The 21,006-nt window shown below is 35.9% G+C and overlaps 1 pseudogene across 1 annotated transcript in view; it reads left to right on the forward strand.

Annotated features, from left to right (window-relative positions):
* LOC143222689 (uncharacterized) overlaps positions 1-21,006 on the forward strand; it is a 45,367-nt pseudogene that overhangs the window by 16,083 nt on the left and 8,278 nt on the right. The window contains exon 2 of the transcript XR_013012416.1: positions 20,419-20,567. The product of XR_013012416.1 is annotated as an uncharacterized LOC143222689 (transcript). The remainder of the gene's footprint in view (positions 1-20,418; positions 20,568-21,006) is intronic.

The following is a 21,006-nucleotide window of genomic DNA, read 5'->3' on the forward strand; positions in this document are numbered from 1 at the left end:
TCGTCTAGTAGGTGAACTTTCATGATAAATTCTAGCTGTCAGAGGTTCGATATTTGTCTCTAACTTTCTTCCCTCCTTTGTAATTGTGTTTGAATTTCGCATAAAGCTTACACGAGGGCTATCTACGCTAACCGTCCCTAATTTAGCAGTGTAAGGCTAGAGGGAAGGCAGCTACTTATCATCACCCACCGCTGACTCTTAGGCTACTCTTTTATTAACGAATAGTGGGAGTGACCTTCACTATATAACGCCCCCACGGCTGAAAGGGCGAGCATGTTTGGTGTGACGGGGATTCGAATCTCCGATCCTCGGATTACGAATCGAGTGCCTTAACCACCTGACTATGCCGGACCGTTGTAACTGTATACTTAATATTTAACTGGAGCTTTAGATTTGTTCTTTTGTATTTAGTATCGATATGTATGCAAATATAATCACTACGAATTCTACGTATGTATTGAACACGTAATAAAAATAGGACCTAACGGAAGAACACTAAATATCCACGTATATATTTACATAAACAAAGATTAAGTCGAAACTATTCCCCATCACATAGAAACACCGTTTTATCGACGACAGGTGGTGTTCATCACTGCCATAGTGTTACAAAACTGTAGGCTTCAAATTACTTTTGTAATGGCTTTATTGACTATTATTTCACGTTTGACTGGGAACCATGGAGATAATTTATTTAACTGACTGATCCACGTTAACTACGATTTGTAATGAGCTAATGTTCTGTTCCAAGGACTTAGTAGTTAGCAGTATAACATTTCTGGTTTAACTATAAGTAAATCAATGTTTGTTAGCACTGGTAACTGATTAACAAGTACTAAAGTATCCAGTTGTTGGCAATTTTTCGTTTTTGCTTTAAATACGTAAGATTTTCAATGAAACGTGTGTGTTTTTTATTTTGTAATACAATTTTGTTTTCACTCAAGACAACTCATAATTTTTTTTACTAGATATATGGAGCAATATAAAGTATTCTCATGTAGATCAACAAGAAATATTTATGTCACTCAAAAGTGCTTTATGTAGGCTTAGTATACAAGGTTATTGTTTATAAAACGAATGCTCGGTGGGAACCTTGATGGTGGGTCCAGTACGGATAAACCCATCATGCTAAAGCAAACAAGTAATTTGTACGTTCGAGAACAGTTTTGTACAGACATGAAACACTGCTATAGAATTCATAACAAAATATTAAAAATACATAGGATTTTTTTTTCATCTTTTAATAGAAATTATAGTTTATTTAAAATTATAATACCATAATTAGGTAGATATTACTGTTAAAAATGATAATATTGGTATTAAATATCAAATTATATCCATTTTACAAGATTCATGAGTGCTTCATTTTCTTATATAGACTCATGATAAGTATCGTATTTATAAACACAAATGCTACAAAGTGGATGATTGTTTGAAATTAAACACAAAGCTGAACATTGAGCTGTTTATGCTATGCCCATCACGGGTATCGAAACCCAGTTTCTAGCTTTATAAGTCCATGAAAATACTGCTGTGCTACAGGGGGGCATTAAGTGAATGAAAGACATATATTTGAGACTCTTAGTAAAGTAGAATGCACTTATTTAGCGATACGCTTAAATGAACTGATTATATTACCACTGCATCTACTTAACGAAATCATATTTAAACGAACGGGCTCAGAGAAATTAGTGGTGAAAACAAATATCAGATTCTCCAAAAACAAAAGGAACAAGACTACACGTAAATTATTCTGAAACTAAATGAACAACAGTGAGAAAGTATTTTGTCAGCACCATTTATTCATTACTATCCGTAATTACCTGTAGTCACAGGGGATACCAAATCGTCGGATTAAGTGTTTGCTTCTACCACTTAAAACATAGAACATACGTATATATAAATGTCGTATTATAGCGACATTACTTTTCATGATTCGTAACAATTCAGTAGAGTAAAAAGTAATCAATTCTGTTTTATTCAGTTGTAAAAGAACATTTTAATATCAAATTATTAAACTTAAAACTTGCATATTTTATATATCACACCTTCGGTAATTTAGAGTTAATTTTGTGGTTTTATAATTATAAAACTCGAGGTACGATACCCCCAGTGGCTGGAGCACATATAATCCATTGTACAGAAGCTTTGCGCCAAAGTTCAAAACGTCTGCCAGTGGGACAGCGCTTAATTTAAGGAATTACAATGCTAAAATCCAGGGTTCGATTGTCTGCTGGGGATAGCTTGATTTGCCTTTGCTCTAAAACAAACAATAAATTAAAAACGAGCAAATGTTTCACGTGTAAGATACATGATAGATATTTTGTTTTATTTAATGAGTTTTGTATAAGTGACCGAGAACCTTCGCACTCATGTAACACACCTATAACTGTCATTACGGAACTGAATTTTATTAGAGCAGTTCAGCCTATATTAAAGGAAACTATTTTCCGTGAAGGAACAATACTAAAAATATGCCTGAGTCATATCCATGAATGAACGTTAGAATTTAATGGCTCTATCTAATAGGACGATTACAATAGTTACGTATTTAATGAATTAGTGAAATTTTTTTCATTTAACAATCAATGAATGTATCTGTAGGTTCACCTAAAAATAAGGAAAAAAGTACAAGGGAAGAAAATCATCCTTCTGTTAGTCCTGAATCGTAGAATGAGCTGACACAGATGTTCACAAAAGAAACATCCCCCCAGTGGCATAGCGGTATGTCTGCGGACTCACACCGCTATAAACCGGATTTCGATACCCGTGGTGGGCAGAGGATAGGTAGCCCATTCTGTAGCTTTGGACATAATTCTAAAATTTATGGGATGAACTTTAAATATTAGGCCAAGTGAAGCGTGGGTATACCTAATGACATCTAGATTTACGTAGTACATTGGATCTAATATTCCCGTTTAATTCGTAATTAATTTATTGCAAATATTTTCAGCTGAACAAACCACATTTTCATGATAAAGTTTATTTATATGTAAAGATACTTTCAAACACTGGATTTTTTAAGTAGTAACATAATAAAACCTGTTAGATGCTACACAGCATCTGTTCTCGCCTTTGAAAATTTTACACAAAATTTAAGGCAGTTATTATCAAAACTTCGTGCATTCATATATCAAGATCCATTTATCTTTATAAAATTAACATTAAAAGTAATTAATTAAATCAAGGGTTTAATAGGTTTGAACTCTGAATCGAACAACATGCAAAATAAAAATCATAGGTTAACGTAATTGGATTTATCAAACTGGTAATGCTTTCCTTATCTTAAAACATAATTGGTGGTGTGGGTATTTTTGCTATTCAATTAATTTGTTCTTTAATTATGAGTCTAATATAGAAGTCCCTGGTGGGTTAACGAAGTTTGAGATCTTTATAACGCTAAAATGATGATTCAGTGTGTGCAGCCTACTGTGCAGCTTTGCTTTTAAGAACAAAAAACTGACAATATATATTATACAACACCAAAAACAGGGTTTCGATGTGGACAGAACACGGTAGTCCATTCTGTAACTTTACGCCTAACAATCAAATAGAAATTAAAACTTGAGTGACAAAAACGCTTAAAGAATAAGATAATAGCTCACAGTAACATAATGAGAATTAGAATTAGGATACGATATTAGTATAGTAATATTGATCTACTAACCTTAAAATACTCTTCATACCATTGAAGAACACGTTTGCTAAAATTCCAAATAAAGTATGATTAAATGATACCCTAATAGGATAAATACTGTATATAGTAATATTATTAAGACTGTAAGAAAAAGTGAAGGTTTTGTACGTTTGTTGCATGCTTGTTTTATTTGTAAACACTGCAGTTACTTGATAAACGAATACTTCACTCTTTGTGCATTTGATTCTTATTTCAATTTTACAAAGCTCCATTATCTATTTTCTTCCGCTCTAGTAGATTTCTTTAAAATAGTGCAGAAATGAAGGTAGTAAACTTATGTCCAGATAGAATTATAGCGGTCTCAAAGCACCTGGTTCTGCCTCTGTATAACATGGTATTTCTTAACCCCCCGTCCTGTAAGATATAGTAACAAAGTATAAAGCCAATAGATTTATGAGCTGTTGGTTTAATGACGTAATATAATTCATGTAAGAGTCGGTATGCGTTTGTTTCAATAGGTTACGGCGTGTACTTGCTGTAGGTTGCTATTTTTCATACGCAATGTCTAACCGTAGCAAGCACAATAGAAATAATACACCACCGCCATTTTTTATTCAAACAGTTAGAAGCAATCTGTGAATATCGCTATTCGGAACCTCGTCTTGAACTGTTAGACGTAGATGAATTACATTTCTTTCAGTTTTGGTAGTTACAAACATCAATATTGCTATGAGGCTAAAAACTGATGAAAGTTGTATGGCCTGTAACTCTTGCTTGATATAATATAACAACCTGCTGGTCTAAATTGGTTCTTTAGTTCAATACGTAACAAGAGCTCAAACTTAAAAAGTTACTAATAATTCGTGATGTTTCGAAAACGACCAAACACATATTTACGCTTAAAGAATCTTTTGTTTATTTATAACTAAGCACAAAGTGAAACAATGAGCTATCCGTGGAATGCCCACTATGAGTATCGAAACTATGTTTTCAGCGTTGTAACATAAGTCATATGTAGTCCTTTCAAAGATCAAGGAACAATTATAAGTTGTTTTTTTATTTTGTATTCCAAGCTCAATTAATCATTGCTTTTATGCGTTAATTTAAAAAGGAAACTGAAGTACTGTGATTTTATAAGCACAATAAGGAAAGAGTTAATACTTTATTTTTTTTTTCATATCTCACAAATGTTCTAACTAAATACGTTGAAAACTTAATGGTAATTTGTTAATTTGATTGAGAATGATGTGAAACGTGTTTATTTGAGACATTATAAACATGCTATGTTTTCTAAATGCGAGAAATACGGTACAAATTATTGGTGTCTAATTAAATTGTATTTTACATTGAACACTTTTATTATTTGGTGGCATACAACACTGATGTTGTGCGTTTGCGTCGAACATAGCTACAATATACTGCCGTCCCTGTAGTCTTACAAGCTAAATTAGGGACGGCTAGCGCAGATAGCCCTCGAGTAGCATTGCGCGAAATTAAAAACAAACAAACAAGCTACAATTAGTTTATCCATACATTTTCCTATTACGACATTGATAAGGTAGAGTGAGCGAAATATGAACATTGGACAGTAAATTTCTGTAACTCTGTATTTTTGGAAATGCACGTGATGCTTATAAAGATCTTACAAGTTTCTTTTTTAACAATATGAACAATGATGCATTTTTGCCGATTTAAATAAAAAAAATCATTGTTAACCTAAATCAATTTTATATTTATGACATGTTGGTAATCTGCATATTTTTTAAAGAAATAAATGTTTCTATGCTTGTTATTTTGTAAGATTTCGAAAAGGATGGAAACTTATTTTTCCCAGGAGTATGAAAACAGTCACATTAAACATATTAAGAAAAATACACGCGAAAGCGTTATAGGATAATTTGTCAACAGCGAGACTGAACGATTACCGAACCAACTTAAATCAGAGTCCTAGCCAAGGGGAATGTTACCCCCTTAAAAATCTAGGCGTATTGATCACATATTACTTTTCAGCTCTTATACATAATACCTTCGTTTTGTATCATTAAATTAAAAAAAACAACTTCTGTAAACACTATTACATTTAATTTGATTTGTTTTAATGACCATTTTATTGTAAAAATTTAAGCTTTTTAATTTTCTCTCTCCACCCTGAGTGGAAAACCTGACTACGCCATTGGTTTAAATACGACAATTTCTAACAAAGTGTGTATGGTTTCTGGTCACTATAATTTTTAGTTGTTATGGTATATCACTTCAACAACACCTTCAAGGTTAAACTGGTTTAAACTTTGTAAATGAAAAAGATGTTTACTTTATTTATTAGTTTGTGTTTGCCATGCTAATAAACATGTTATTTTGCATATTGTATCAAGTCCCAAGTTCTAATGAACTTTTTTATCCAGTATTGACTTTGTAAAATAATAGAAAAAAGGGTTATGTACTTTTGTCAATACTAAAATATAAGTATAATTGGTTGCAACGAGGAACAAAGGCTTACACTGAAAGACGTGAAAGATCTAAAACAGAGTCAAAATCTCACGAGAGTCTGAGGGCTTTATGGAAAATTTAGATTCGATCGATCACGAAACTGTACCTTTCTTCATACATCACGTTATGTGTGACCTCATTTTTCTATTCAGCTATTGGATAGTTAGGTGCACGTCATCAAAATCGCCTTTGTTGCTTTGAGTCGTTTAGAAGTAAAGTTAAAAATATATAAAAATGAAAAATGAGGTTAACTGAATATATTTATTTCGAGAATCTAATAAGTTGTCCGAAATGTAATTATCTCGAAATGAGATGTTATTTTGTTAAATAATTATTATAAAAAATAATTCGTTCCTCGTCTTCTTCGAATTAACTTGTTTGGTTTAATTTGAATTTCGCGCAAAGCTGTTTGTTTTTTGTTTTTGAATTTCGCACAAAGCTACTCCAGGGCTATCTGTGCTAGCCGTCCCTAATTTAGCAGTGCAAGACTAGAGGGAAGGCAGCTAGTCATCACCACCCACCGCCAACTCTTGGGCTACTCTTTTACCAACGAATAGTGGGATTGACCGTAACATTATGACGCCCCCACGGCTGGGAGGGCGAGCATGTTTGGCGCGACGCGGGCGCGAACCCGCGACCCTCAGATTACGAGTCGCACGCCTTACGCGCTAGGCCATGCGAGGCCCCGCGCAAAGCTACACATGGGCTATCTGCGCTAGCTTTCCCTAATTTAGCAGTGTAAAACTAGCGGGAAGGCAGCTAGTCATCACCACCCACCGCCAACTCTTGGGCTACTCTTTTACTAACGAATAGTGGGATTTAACGTAACATTATAACGCCCCCACGACTGAAACGGTGAACATGTTTTGTGTGACGGGGATTTGAACCTGGTACCCTTGGATTACGAGTCGAGTACTTTAACCATCGGGCCATACCGGGCCTCGAATCAACTGTCTTTTATTAACAAGCGGCATAGTTTAGAAATTTTACACTTTACGTAGCTCATCAAACTGTAGTTATACAAACTATCATATTTTCGGTGGATGTTCTCTACTAGATCCTTACTATACACATCGAATTTCAAGGCAATTCTTTAGGAAATACTCGAAATATAAAATGTCGAATTTTCACTGAACTTTTTTCCTTTTTTGTTTTCTGGAGCCCGGCATGGCCAAGCGTGTTAAGGCGTGCGACTCGTAATCTGAGGGTCGCGGGTTCGCATCCCGGTCGCTCCACACATGCTCGTCCTCCCAGCCGTGGGGGCGTTATAATGTGACGGTCAATCCCACTATTCGTTGGTAAAAGAGTAGCCCAAGAGTTGACGGTGGGTGGTGATGACTAGCTGCCTTTCCTCTAGTCTTACACTGCTAAATTAGGAACGGCTAGCACAGATAGCCCTCGAGTAGCTTTGTGCGAAATTCCAACACAAACAAACAAAAAAACAATTGTTTGCCGGCCCGGCATGGCCAAGTGTTTTAAGGCGTGCGACTCGTAATCTGAGGGTCGCGGGTTCGCATCCCGGTCGCTCCACACATGCTCGCCCTCCCAGCCGTGGGGGCGTTATAATGTGACGGTCAATCCCACTATTCGTTGGTAAAAGAGTAGCCCAAGAGTTGGCGGTGGGTGGTGATGACTAGCTGCCTTCCCTCTAGTCTTACACTGCTAAATTAAGGACGGCTAGCACAGATAACCTTCGAGTAGCTTTGTGCGAAATTCAAAAACAAACAAACAAATTTTTTTTGTTTTTTTCGCACCGAAAGTACAAAACATTTATTTTGTAGTAAAACATATTTAACTTTAATAAATATTATTCATATTTGGTGCACTGATACTTCTTTAACACCTGCAGTTAGTATTATTGTCATGTGGCTTAAATATAAGCTATATGTACAAAGTTATTTAACTAAAAGTGATCAAATTTAACCAAAATATTTGCGCACGCTTACGCAAAAGTCACGTGATCTATCATTCCAACATTTTAAATACAGTTTCATCTAACAGCAAAGGTGGACCGTTTTCAGTTTTTCGTCATTTGGATTACGTTCAGTTGATTTAGAGCAGGGGTGTGCAACATTTTTCGTCGGTGGGCCATATAACCAACTTCATCAATCAAGCGGGGCCACTTAAAAAACAAGCTTATTCGTGTACATGCACAATAAATTTAAAAAAAATTCTCAAAATGCAAGCAATAATATTTTATATTTTTGCATGAGTGATCATTTTAGTGCGACACTTGAAATTTAGAGTCCTTGCATAGCTTGTCAATATCAGCTTTGACAGAAGTGGTTGCCACTCTTAACTGACTGGTCAAATGTTCATCAGTCAGCTGACTTCTACATTTGGTTTTGATGAGCTTCATTTTGGAGAAAAATTGCTCACAGCAGTAGGTGCTACCAAAAAGGGAGGCAATTCTTTGTGCATGACGGGACAAATTGGGAAACTTTTCACGTACACAGAGTTTGTAAAAGTCTAGCAAACTGTTTTCAGAGAATTTCCTTTTAGTGTCCATGTCAGCCTGCAGTTCAATGAGTTTCATTTGGCAATCATCAGGACTGTCTTCCACTGCCAAATCAAAGGTTGAGCGAACAATTTCAATCTAATTTCAGTTTGTCTGAAATCTGGAAATCTGTTTGCAAACTCATCACGCAGCTTTTGTACACTGGTTCCATATTTGGTGCAATCCAGATTAGGAAATTCCAGTTTCCTGGTTGCAAGACATGTAAAATGGGTCAATATGGCTCTTCTCAACTGAACCTGGAAAAGTTCCAATTTCTTCTCAAAAGCACAAATATGCTCAAACAACTTATTCACAAGTTGACTTTTCCCTTGTAGTTTTAAGTTTAAATCAGACAGATGCTGTGTAATGTCTGTGAGGAATGCTAAGTCATTCAGCCAGTTCTCATTGCTCAAGAAGTCCACATTCTGACGTTTGCTCTCCATGAAGAACTTAATCTCCTCTCGCAGATTCCAGAATCTCTTCAAAGTAGCAGCTCTACTAAGCCAACGTACAGCAGAGAAGTACAAAACATCTGAATACTCACTGTCCAGCTCATCTAAAAAGTTTTAAATTGTCGATGATTTAATCCTCGTGTTCGAATATAATTTACGCATTGGACGACATTTTTCATGACTTCTGCAAAATCCAGAACTTTGGTGCACAAGCTCTCTTGGTGAATAATGCAATGGCTTACAACTACGTCTTGTGCTCCAATTGCAGTTAGAAATTTCTTGGTGAATCCATTTGTCCTACCTGTCATGGAAGGAGCACCATCTGTTGTAACACCACATAATTTATAAGGATTCAGTTCAAACTTTTCTACAACCTTAAGCACTTGTTCACAAATATCCTGTCCTGTGGTTGTGGAGGAAAGGCTTGCCATATCTAAAAACTCTTCGAAAACATCAAAGCCTGCAGAAACAGCTCTGATGAAAATGACAAGTTGGGATGTGTCATTGATATCAGTGCTTTCATCAAAGCCAGACTGAAAGCTTCACACGAATTCAATCTCTCTTTCAAAGTTTCTTTGATGTCCTCTGAAAGATCTTTTGTCCTGCGTGAGACAGTAAAGCGGGAAAGGCTAGTTTGCTCCACCAAATATTTTTTCTCTGGACATGCATATTCTGTGAATATTGTTAAACAATTTTTAATAAATTCTCCATCACTGAAAGGCTTTCCCTTTTCTGCCTTTTTAATGTTCAATTTTGTCCTTTCGTGCCTGACCAACAATTTCATCAAACTGGGAGGAGTGCTTAGTTGCGTAATGTCGCTTAATATTGTACTCTTTCATGACTGCAATTGTAGTTTGATAGACGAGGCAGACAACACCTTGATTATGTGGGACAACAAGATATTTTGTGCACCATTCACTGTTGAATAACCTTCCCTCATCATCAATTTTTCGTTTCTTAACTGCTGACATTTTACTAGCCCTGAAATCAAAACAAAAATTATTCTCACGAAAATAGCAAAGTAGAAAAAAACATAGAATTTATTTACACATGGAACCTCTTATGGACAGAAACACATGTTTCTAAATTGACATCCCGATCATAGCCTTCCGGTACTTAAATTAATTGAGAATAGCAAAATACAGTGTGACCTCGCCTATTCGCGGTTCGCCATTCGCGGCCCCGCATATTCGCGGGTTATGCGCGAACTGCGTTTTGTAGGTCACAGAGACTGAAAGGGCTTTTCGAGGAGATTTCTGTTGTATTTACTCAATCAAGCCGTTTTATCAATTGTCGTCTTCACCAAACAAGATTGGACTGCTATTGGCTGACTGCCTCAGCTTTCCCAACAACGCAAACGGCAAAGCACAGCCCGGTAACGCACGGTACAATTTAGTGAAATACATAACAGTATGCAATATTGCTACATTATTACTGCATCAATGAGTATAAGTATCATTAGTGTTTGGGAAGCATTTCATATAGTATATAATCGCATACATATACGTTTTAAAACTGCATCCAATATTCGCGGTTTTTCGCTATTCGCGGGAGGGTAAAGAACGTAACCCCCGCGAATAACGAGGTCACACTGTACATAGAATCAGATGCATCTGAAAGCAAAAATTTTAATAAATTCAGTAAAGTCACAACAATATGCTAAATAATAATCAATTTACCTTCAATCTCTTGTAGTAACTGTAAAAGGTAATAAAATTTTCACCAATAATGAATGACGGACAGCAGAGGTTAGGGAAAATTGTCGCCAGCTGGCGAAGGCGAGGTTCAGGACATGACGTTGAGTCGTAGACAATAGTGCTAGTGCACGTCACCTATTCATGCCCTAAGGAGGCCGACCAATCGAATTCGGCCTGCTCCTCTCTAGCAAAGATAATTTTAGAAGTTTGTCGAGTCGAAGCCTGGGAATCCCGTAGGATCAATGCTTTTAAAAATATTCCATTTGCGTTGGATTACAGATCAGGCCACATGGTTAGATTACAACAACTAGGGCCACACTAAATGGCTTGGCGGGCCGGGTTGTGGCCCGCGGGCCGCCTGTTGCTCACCCCTGATTTAGAGAAACAAAACTACAGGGGAAAGACACGTGCAGACAGAAGTATTGATTAGGCCAAGCAAACTAGGTTAGCAGTTACTATCTAATGTTTTCAAAAAATGATATGGGTGAACGTTTATTAGTAATTGTCAAGTTTTAAGCACAGATTTGCTCAATGTTATGAAATTATCTTAACTAAAGAGAGTTTAGCGTCACAGGATATTAGCTTTAACAGTTAGAGTAAATAATGATGCTTGATATGGCTGTAACAAGCGCACATGGGTGACGAAAGAAACTGTTAATTTAGCTTCCATGTTGTAATAAACTAAACTATTAACACTGTTTTTAGAGAGTAAAAGTAACTACTGTACATTTGTAAAAATCTAGTTTGTTCTGTAAAGTATCGGTGTGTTAAGAAAATAAAGTTCCGATCTTAAAGCGGATTTTGCTTACTATTGAGTGGCACTTTCTTAACTTGTTGTGGTTCTTTGGTGCGTATTAAGTGTGAAAAAGAGGCGTAACCAAAAACGTATCGAGCGTACGATTTAAAGGAACGAAATCGGAATTGACGGTCAAAGTGGTAGCTACACTTATAGCATTGATAATAATTTAATCGCAAATATTCATTCGTTAATTAGATAGGCTGTGTATTTTGTTTTACTCGCCTTGATGCCCTAAGGTGAACTAAACAGACGTAAGATGTTTTTGATTAAATGTCGTTTAACAAGACTAACGATTTGCCAAAACATCAGAAAAAAATACTGACAATGAAGTGAACCTGTAAACGGTTCATCGAGAACTTTTGTTGCGAAGTTATACCTTACAGTTTAGAGTTAAGAAAATTATTTGTTTGAATTAACTTCACAAAACGTTTTAACTGTAGTGAAGACAAAATGAACCACTTTTGATGTTCATTAATCATTTAGATACTCGAATATAGTACCATAAGGTCACGTTTGATTATCGATAGGCAAGGCTTAGTGGTTAGGGCAATCTGCAGATCGCGAGTTGAAACCCAAATATGCGTTATAACGTGAGAGTCAATCCCACTTATCGTTGGTAGTTAGTGATATCATCTAGCTGTCTTCCCTCTTGTCTATCACCTTCAAATTAATTAATAAAGTAGCTATACACGGAATTTGTAAAATAGGTACTTAAATATTCATTCCCCCCAGTGATACAACGGAATGTCTTCGTATTTACATCGCCAGAAATCGGGTTTTGATACCTGTGGTGGGAATAGCCCAATATGTAGCTTTGTGTTTAGCTTCAATCAGAAGAAATAGAAACTGAAATAACCACAACAATAATTTTAGAAAAGCATTATTGAGAAAAAAATTATTCCTCAAACGGAATTCAAAATTCCAAAGATATCACAAAAGGAAACTTTCATTTCAACATTGTTATTCATCAAAAATTGTTTACAGGGGTCTTCTTAAATCACTGTTTTGTAACTAAACTTAAAAAACAACAAAACTTAGTGATTATAAGTTGCTGAAAATCTAACTGGTTCTAAACCAATTTATTACAGTGCCCCCTGCTAGTACAGCGTTAAGTCTACGGATTTACAACGCTAAAATCAGGGGTTCGATTACCCTCAGTGGGCTCAGCAAAGGCCGATGTGGCTTTGCTAAAAGAAAACACCCACACACACCACTACAGTGAAGTAGTTTTAGAAATATAAAATACCAGCAAATCTACCCACGCCTAGCGCTGCATTTGTTTCTTTGGCTTTACAATCATGGCGAATCGGCGCCGTTCGCATCATTAACCATGCAGGTGTACTGTATACGTGATGTATGCAGCATTGTTTTCCTACAAATAGAGAATAGATCCGCTAATAACAGCAGGCTCGAACAGGAAATTTACTGAGCGATTTTAAACATTTCCATTTAGCGTCGACTTTACGCATTAAAAAATTGAAATGACTGTCAAGTTTAGATTATTCATTCTTTAAAACTAATCATCGGGAGGTTCATCCAACTTCCGAGACCAAATTGCATCGAAATTAGTTCGGCCAGCTCCTAACGACATCTTGTGACGTCAAGACACTAGACGAACAACACGGTTTTATGTATATAAATAGTCAATCCTAATACCCTTGGTAGCTCAATGATAAGTTGGCAGCGCACAGATATCTCATTTTTAGCTTTATGTTTAACAATAAACTGAACAGTCCAGGTAGACGAATAATATTAATTATATGAGAATGATCAAAATAAACGATTTTTTGTCAAATCCTTTAAATTAGAATATTTCTTTGCCTAAGTCGTCCTTATAATACTCTGTAATATTAAGAATTACTTTCCAAACACAACCAAGCAAAAATAATGAGTATAAGACAGTTTATTAACTTTAAAAATTAATTATCATACCATCAAAAATATAAAAATAAGTGTTATGCTGTAATATTCGAGAATGATTATATTCACAATCAAACGCTCGCGTGCACTCTTTTGGAATATTGCGTTGTAATACATATTGTATACTAAACCTAACAAGACAGAAGCGTATAACTGAGTTCAGTCATCTATAACACGTTCAATAGCTGGAACTCAGTGTGGAATAGAATCCACGAGATGCCGGAAAGTAGTGCATCCCAGCATACTTTCAACGTTAGATAATGTTGTCTAACGCAGACACTATCCTATACGTCGAAGGTATCTGTTTCATAGGTGTAGGCATAAAATTCTAGTTGCAAATGCGATTCTCCAGTTCACTCCATAATTGCCCAATTGGACTGAAATCCGGTGCTTGTGCTGACGCATGAAACAACTAAGATTACTCTCATTTTCTTTAAACTAATTTTTGAACAATAGATCACAGTGTCTTGTTGCATTAGTGTACTAAAGGAGTCCTCGTTCGTCAAGCATCAGAGTGGAAGTGCACCACTCTTGAGGAGTAAACAAGATTAATAATAATTTTCAGGATATTATTCAATTACCTAAATAATAAAAGGACCCAATCCCTTCGATAAAAAGATCATCACACCATTATTCCATATTTAGCTTCTGGAACTTTTGTAAAAATATGACCAAGTTCATGCATCTCATATTTATATGTTTTGTACTTATTCCACTACAGTAAGTGTATGAAACGGTAAAACATAATTTTCAAATACTTAAAATCTTTCATTGCTCAGCTTCTGTATTTAAAATGTGTCAACCAATGCTTTCCAATTTGCATCTAAAATAAAAAGTTTCAAGACGTGTTTTGGGCTTCCATACGACAAGTTTGTAATGCCATCGATTTACAGAATTGAGGGAAAACAACAACAAAGACAACTATAATTTATTTATTATTTGTTTATTTTTAATTAAGCACAAAGCTATACAATGGGCTATTTGTGCTTCGCCCATCACGGGTATCGAAACCTGGTTTCTAGCGTTGTAAGTTCGCAGACAGATCTTTGTGCCATTGGGTGGCATTTATTTATTACCAATCACGGTTTTAGCAATAAAGGTATCATCGGGTACAGACTGAAATGATTTGTAAAGAAGTTTCTTGATGTTTAAACGAAATAACATTTAAAGTGACCTTGAGACAAATAGGGGAGGAGCTTAAGTTCGTTTGTTCTGGATTTTTCTTTGGACTTTATTTCTGAAGTTTTAAAGCTGTTTGATTTTTATCTTTTTTCACATATAGTACATTTTTACAATTTTTTCCTGATCAAAGTAGTGTTTAGTTTCCATAAGATGTGTTGCAAAGATTGAATGCATTTTTTTTTTAAATTTCTAACTTCTAGAGAGTTGTTTATTTCTTGTTTCTGCGAAATGTCTCGTTTGATTTATGTGTAAAGTATTGCAGTCTTGACATATTTATTAGTAAACACTACTACTGCTGTATTTTTCAATTTTGTCTGTGTTGTTGTACTACATTTTACCTAGATTGTTTATACAGTAGAAGACCAGTCTGTAAATTTCTTTGTTCAGTGTGCTATGTATTTTATAAGGTTTCCAGCGTAACTTACTTAAATTATTTTTTTGTAGTTTGACACTGTACGTATGAATATCAATTTTAAGTTTATGGCTTCTAACTTTTTAAAGATAATGTGCCTGCTAAGTTTGTCCTACAACCATTGTTGACAGCAATTTGTTTTGTAGATTTTAATTCAGTTCCATAATCTTCACTTGACAAGGGTACAGTTCATAAGATATAGATGCCTTGAAGAGGCATGTATGATGGTGTCACTATAAGTTAGTTTTGAAGGAATATGTTCCGTTATTTATGTTAATATTTAAGCTTCCCCAAACGAATGTTTCAATTTTCAGCAAATTCCACGGTAAACTTAATAAATTTTTGTGAAGTTAGTATGTGTGTGTGTTTTTTTATCACAGCAAAGCCACATCGAGCTATCTGCTGAGTCCACCGAGGGGAATCGAACCCCTGATTTTGGCGTTGTAGCTCTGTAGACTTATCGCTGTATCAGCGGGGGGGGGTTGTGGATTTAGAAAAATCACAAAATAATCAAATCGACATTTGGGTTCTGTACAGAGACAAATCACGTCATCAACATATCTGTACCAATACTTAAAATGTTATGTATTATTTTCATCACTAAACAATTTCTTTTCTAAATTATCCTTAAAAAGTTCTGGAATCAAAGGAGAGAGAGTGGAATCTATATCTAAAGTATCGTTTTGTTTATATATTTGGTCATTACACTTGAAGTAGTTCTAATCTAAACAAGTCTTCTACCGCAAAAACAGAATAGTCAAAACGTAGAGCAACAGTGGTGTTTACTAATAAATATGTTAAGACTGTAATTATGTACATATAAGTCAAACAGAACTTTCCACAGAAACAAGAATAAAAGAATTTTCTAGATGGAAATTTAAAAAAAAATGGATTCAACCTTTGCAACCCACCTTATTGAAAGTAAACACCAATTTGATCAAGAAAAAAAATTAACATTTTACGTATTTGTGAAAAAGGTAAAAACTGAATAGCCTGAAAGTTTTAGAAATAAACAGAAGTGTAAAAATAAATCTAGAAAAAATTCTAAATGATCAAACCAACTTAAGCTCCTCCTCACTTGCCTTAAGATGAATTTCAAGGTTACTTCGGTTAAACGTATATAAATTTGTTTACAAACCATTTCAATCTGTACTTAATGATGTTTTCACTAGCGTAATTGTAATCGTCAATAAATGAAATATTTGTGAAACGTACACTTGTCTTTGTTCTTAACTCAATTCCATAATTATGGAGATTCACTAAGTACCGACGATTTCAAGTACCAATTATATGTCATTCACTTGTTATAACTGAGAATCCTAACAACTATTGAAAGAATGGTTCAGCTGAAATGTAGTTTGACATCTAGCACGCTTTACAAGCTTGTCAAAGTGCATTATCCTTTAGTCTGATATTGATAGTTTTTTAAAAGTTCATTAAAAAGACCTTATAATAACGACATTCCTGTTAGACGAGTTCTAACAATTATGTTCGTATGATACTCGGAAAAAAGTTTGCTCTTGTTCATTGTTTTGTAGATTAACCACGCTATAACTACATCTCACATTCATATACTTCATGTAATAATCTGACACATCACATGATCAGTCTATTTCGCAAATGACTTGCAATTGTATATGCATTTGTGAGGAAAGTTATAATAAAGTGACCGATGAGTTTATACAGGGGCGTAGATCCTGGGGGATACATCCCCCTTCATTTTAGGTGGGGGGTATGGTGCATACAATCATCCCTCCCTACAGTTTGGTCTGTTGAATTGTTTCATTGCATTACAGGCCTACAAATTGTGTGTTTGTTCTTGTGATTCTCGTGTTCTTACCAATCGAATTACATAATTAGGCCTAAATGTAGGCCTTTTCAGTAGCCGAAATGTACATCTTTAATATAGGCTTGCTTCTAAGCTTTTCGATCTAAGCGATAGCTCGTAAGTATGAGTCAGTAGGCCTAAGTATACATGCAAGACTTGCAAACACTATCACAGAATATACCTACGTCTTGTACGTAGTGTAAGATTAAGTAAAATTTTCATCACAACAGATTGAACAGAGCATGAAATTCGAAAATATTACTCCCAAGCGTAAACTCCTGTGTTCTAGATCTAGCAGGCCATTTGTAGCTTGTAGCTGTGCGGTTTTCCTACACCATTTGTTATTTTGCATGTCTAGCCGGTTTTATTGTCGAACGCCTTACTTTCCTTAGCTGCCGAAGTCGCTGGCCATAGTGTACGTTTACTGTACAGTTAACGAAAGGTTCGGGCCGCTCGAATCCAGACGCGCCCTTGCCTTTAGTCTGAGCCTCGATTTTACAACAGGGCTCATTATACCTGTGTTTGTGGCCCTCATTAATCCATGAAATTTCAGATTATCACCGCCCTCTAATAAAGTGCTGGTGCTTTATGGTAAAAGAACAATATATTATCTCATCATATATAGTAAAAATATTGTATTTTCTTGTATAATTAGAACACAAAAGAAGCAATTTCAACGGCCTGAAGCCTCAACTCGAATTGTATTGCTAGTTTTTGTTTAGGTGTTTTTATTTAATAGACGTGCTTATAGACATTATATCACAACGTGTTTGCCTTTTGATGAGCTTTAACAGGAATATAATATATTCGTGATTAAGTATTTTTCGAGAAACTTGCAACTACTTGTGTTGTAACTAGCACACATTATTGTCCCAGTGATGCCCAAGCGGTCAGTCGGCTCGGTAGTCACTGTGAGGTTCGCGCGTTCGAATTAAATACATTGTACAGTTCAGTCCTACTTCCATTCTGTTCTGTCTTCGTTCGTTGTACGTTGGAGTTTTTCAATAAAGACTGTATTTTAGCCTGTTGAGTCATCTGGGAAACAGATTCCAATTATGACAAGAAAGCGTCTAAAACTTTCCGATATTAGACAGTTCTGCAACCCAGTTACTGGTACCACAAGTGACAATGCAGATGCAGATAATCCAACAACCTCAAGCATAGGAATAGAAACTTGCCATACAGAGGAAATACCATGTTCATTAGAGGACGAGTCTGAAAATGCTTTTGCAACTATTGCACATCATGAACCACCAGATAGTTGTGAAACAAGTTTGTTCAGTAATGAAAAATCTGACACTCCACAGATACAGTGTGGAAAGCCATATCATCCAGACGCACAACTAATACCACGACAAAAAGCAAAATCTCAAAATATCAACTTCCAGGGCAAGTGGTTTGATGAGTTCCCATGGTTGCACTTCGACAATCAGACTCAAAAAGTCATATGCTTTCATTGTGCCAAGGCGGAAAATAGAAGCCTTTTTTACAGGGAAATTGGAGAGGCAAGTGGAGTATACCGTCATACCGACCGGTTTTTGCAACTGGTAAAAAGCAAAACAAAAATTCAACGAACACCAATCCTCCTCTCAGCACCGATTCGCTATATCTCCAGAAGGTTCACTTGATGTAACTCCAGTGACTGTCCAGCTACATGATGGAAAAAAGAAGCAGCATGAAGAATGCAAAAGAAGTCTAGCCAAAATATTCAGAAGTTTACGTTTCTTACTGCGTCAAGGTTTAGCATTACGTGGACATACTGATACGGAGGGGAACTTCCTGATAATGAAGCTCCTGGAAGAGGAAGATCCTGAGTTGACGGCCTACTTGTCAAGGAAAACCACATTCACTTCACCCCAGGCTCAGAATGAAATAATGGAGATGTTCAGTCATCAAATACTGAAGAACATAGCACACGAAGTGCAGCAAAGTAAAATCTTTGCATTAATGGTCGATGGCACTCAAGATGTTACAGGTGCCGAACAGGAAGCAATATGTGTACGATACGTAGATGAGAACCTTGACGTCCATGAGACATTTCTTGGTTTGTACAGTGTATCCAATACAACTGGTGAAACAATATCCTCAACTATACTTGATGTACTGACTAGACTCAATTTACCACTGTCAGGATTAAGAGCACAAACTTATGATGGAGCCGCTAACATGAGTGTTGCGTACAGTGGATGCCAGGCAAAAATAAAAGAGAAGCAACCGTCAGCTTTGCTTTTTCACTGCGGAGCACACAAGGCTAATTTAATAATTCAACATGCAGTTGAAGCTTGTGAATGTGTTCGAGATTCTATCCAATGGGTACATGAACTTGGTGTATTGCTTCAGAAGTCAGGCAAATACAAGACAATCTTTGAAAATATTGTATCGTCAGACAGCTCACTGTGTCCAACACGCTGGTTGTGCCGCCTATCTGCAATTACATGTGCTAATGATCACTACAGTGACATTGTTGATTTTTTGTCTGAATTAGCAAATGAAAAATCAGATGTAGCAGTGAAAGCACGAGGTCTGCTCGACAGATTTGACAAAAGAAAGACAGTTTTAAGATTGTTGATGGCTCAGCATCCATTAGCTGCATTAGAGGAACTAAACCGTGAATTCCAAGCAAAATCAGCGACAGTATCTTGCATGATTGAAGCATCTGCAATGACAGTTGAGCAATTGCGGGTATTGCGAACAGAGGAAAATTACAACAAGATATTTGATGAAGCTGAGAAAAAGGTGACTTCTCTAGATCTGGTGCCTATTGAACTACCACGAATTCGCAGACCCCCCCCCCCAGAAGGATCACAGATGATGGCTCAGCACACCATTCTGCAACAGCTGGGGGTTACTACAGAAGCCAATATTTTGAATTTGTGTACACAGTCATAGAACATCTGACCACTAGATCCAATGCAGACAACAATGACTTGAGGCTATATCTGGCACTTGAGAACATGATCACATCTGGCAAGATTAACAACTCGGTTATAAACTTCTATCCAGAAATCTTTGTTCAACGACTCGAGTTTCAGTTGCCCATGTTTAAAGGAACAACAAAAGTAGTATCTCTGAAAGGTGCGAAGGATGCTTACTGTAAAATGCATGAAACAAGCCAGCAGATGTTTGGTGAAGTGTTTCTTATGAAAATTTGGCTTGTATGTCCAGTATCCAGCTGCGAATGTGAACGCAGCTTTTCTGCATTTAAAACGGTTGAAGATGTGGTTAAGGTCAACTATGTAGCGATTTCAAAGAAACATACTACTTAGTTAATGTATAAGAGGAGAATATAATATTAATACTTATCAAAAGTGCACTTTTGTTACACTTAGAAAACAAACAATTATGATAGTTTTGATTAAACACAGAGTAGTTGAAATTAGGGGAGGAAGAAAAAGTTACGCTTTAGTACACTGTTTCTTCCGATATCCTCTAACCCCTTGTACTAATGTAGCACAATCAATAGTCAGTTGTTTATATGTGTAACACTTTGCTTTTTTTCTTTCACAGATGTATGCACATCACTGACATTGGGCTAGGTTATCTTTCTACAATGGCTAACCTGTGCGCTCTCTACCTTCGATGGTGTTCACAGATTCGAGACTTTGGAATTCAACATCTTTGCAGTATGCGCCACCTACAAATACTATCCCTTGCAGGTATAAATGTTATCTTTCAGTTTGTCCAATATTGGTTTGAAAACTATTATAGTAACAATTTGGAGTCAATACTATAATGATTCAAATAGTTCATCTAAACGTTTACTCCATTACCTCAAAATCAAACAATAAAACAAAATATGTTCTTGGTTTCGTTACTAACCATTGCCAGTGAGGTTATTCTAAACATTAACGACTTGATGATCGAAAATTCCTTGGAAAGGACAGGTATTAAAATGTTTGGTTAAGATACCTAAAACTGTATTCGCAGACAAGCCTGAACTTACTTTATTCCTTTTCTGTTATCCGACCAGAAGTATTGTTTGGTTTCTAAGTTTACTATAAAAAGTTAATAAGCACCAAACTGCAATGTAAAATAAGCACTCTATTTTTGCAATACACAGCTATTAGCACTACATGAAATAACTGCACGTGGTGT

This window comes from Tachypleus tridentatus, chromosome 8 (genome assembly GCF_004210375.1).
Source record: "Tachypleus tridentatus isolate NWPU-2018 chromosome 8, ASM421037v1, whole genome shotgun sequence".
In the NCBI taxonomy this organism is placed as follows: Eukaryota; Metazoa; Arthropoda; class Merostomata; order Xiphosura; family Limulidae; genus Tachypleus; species Tachypleus tridentatus.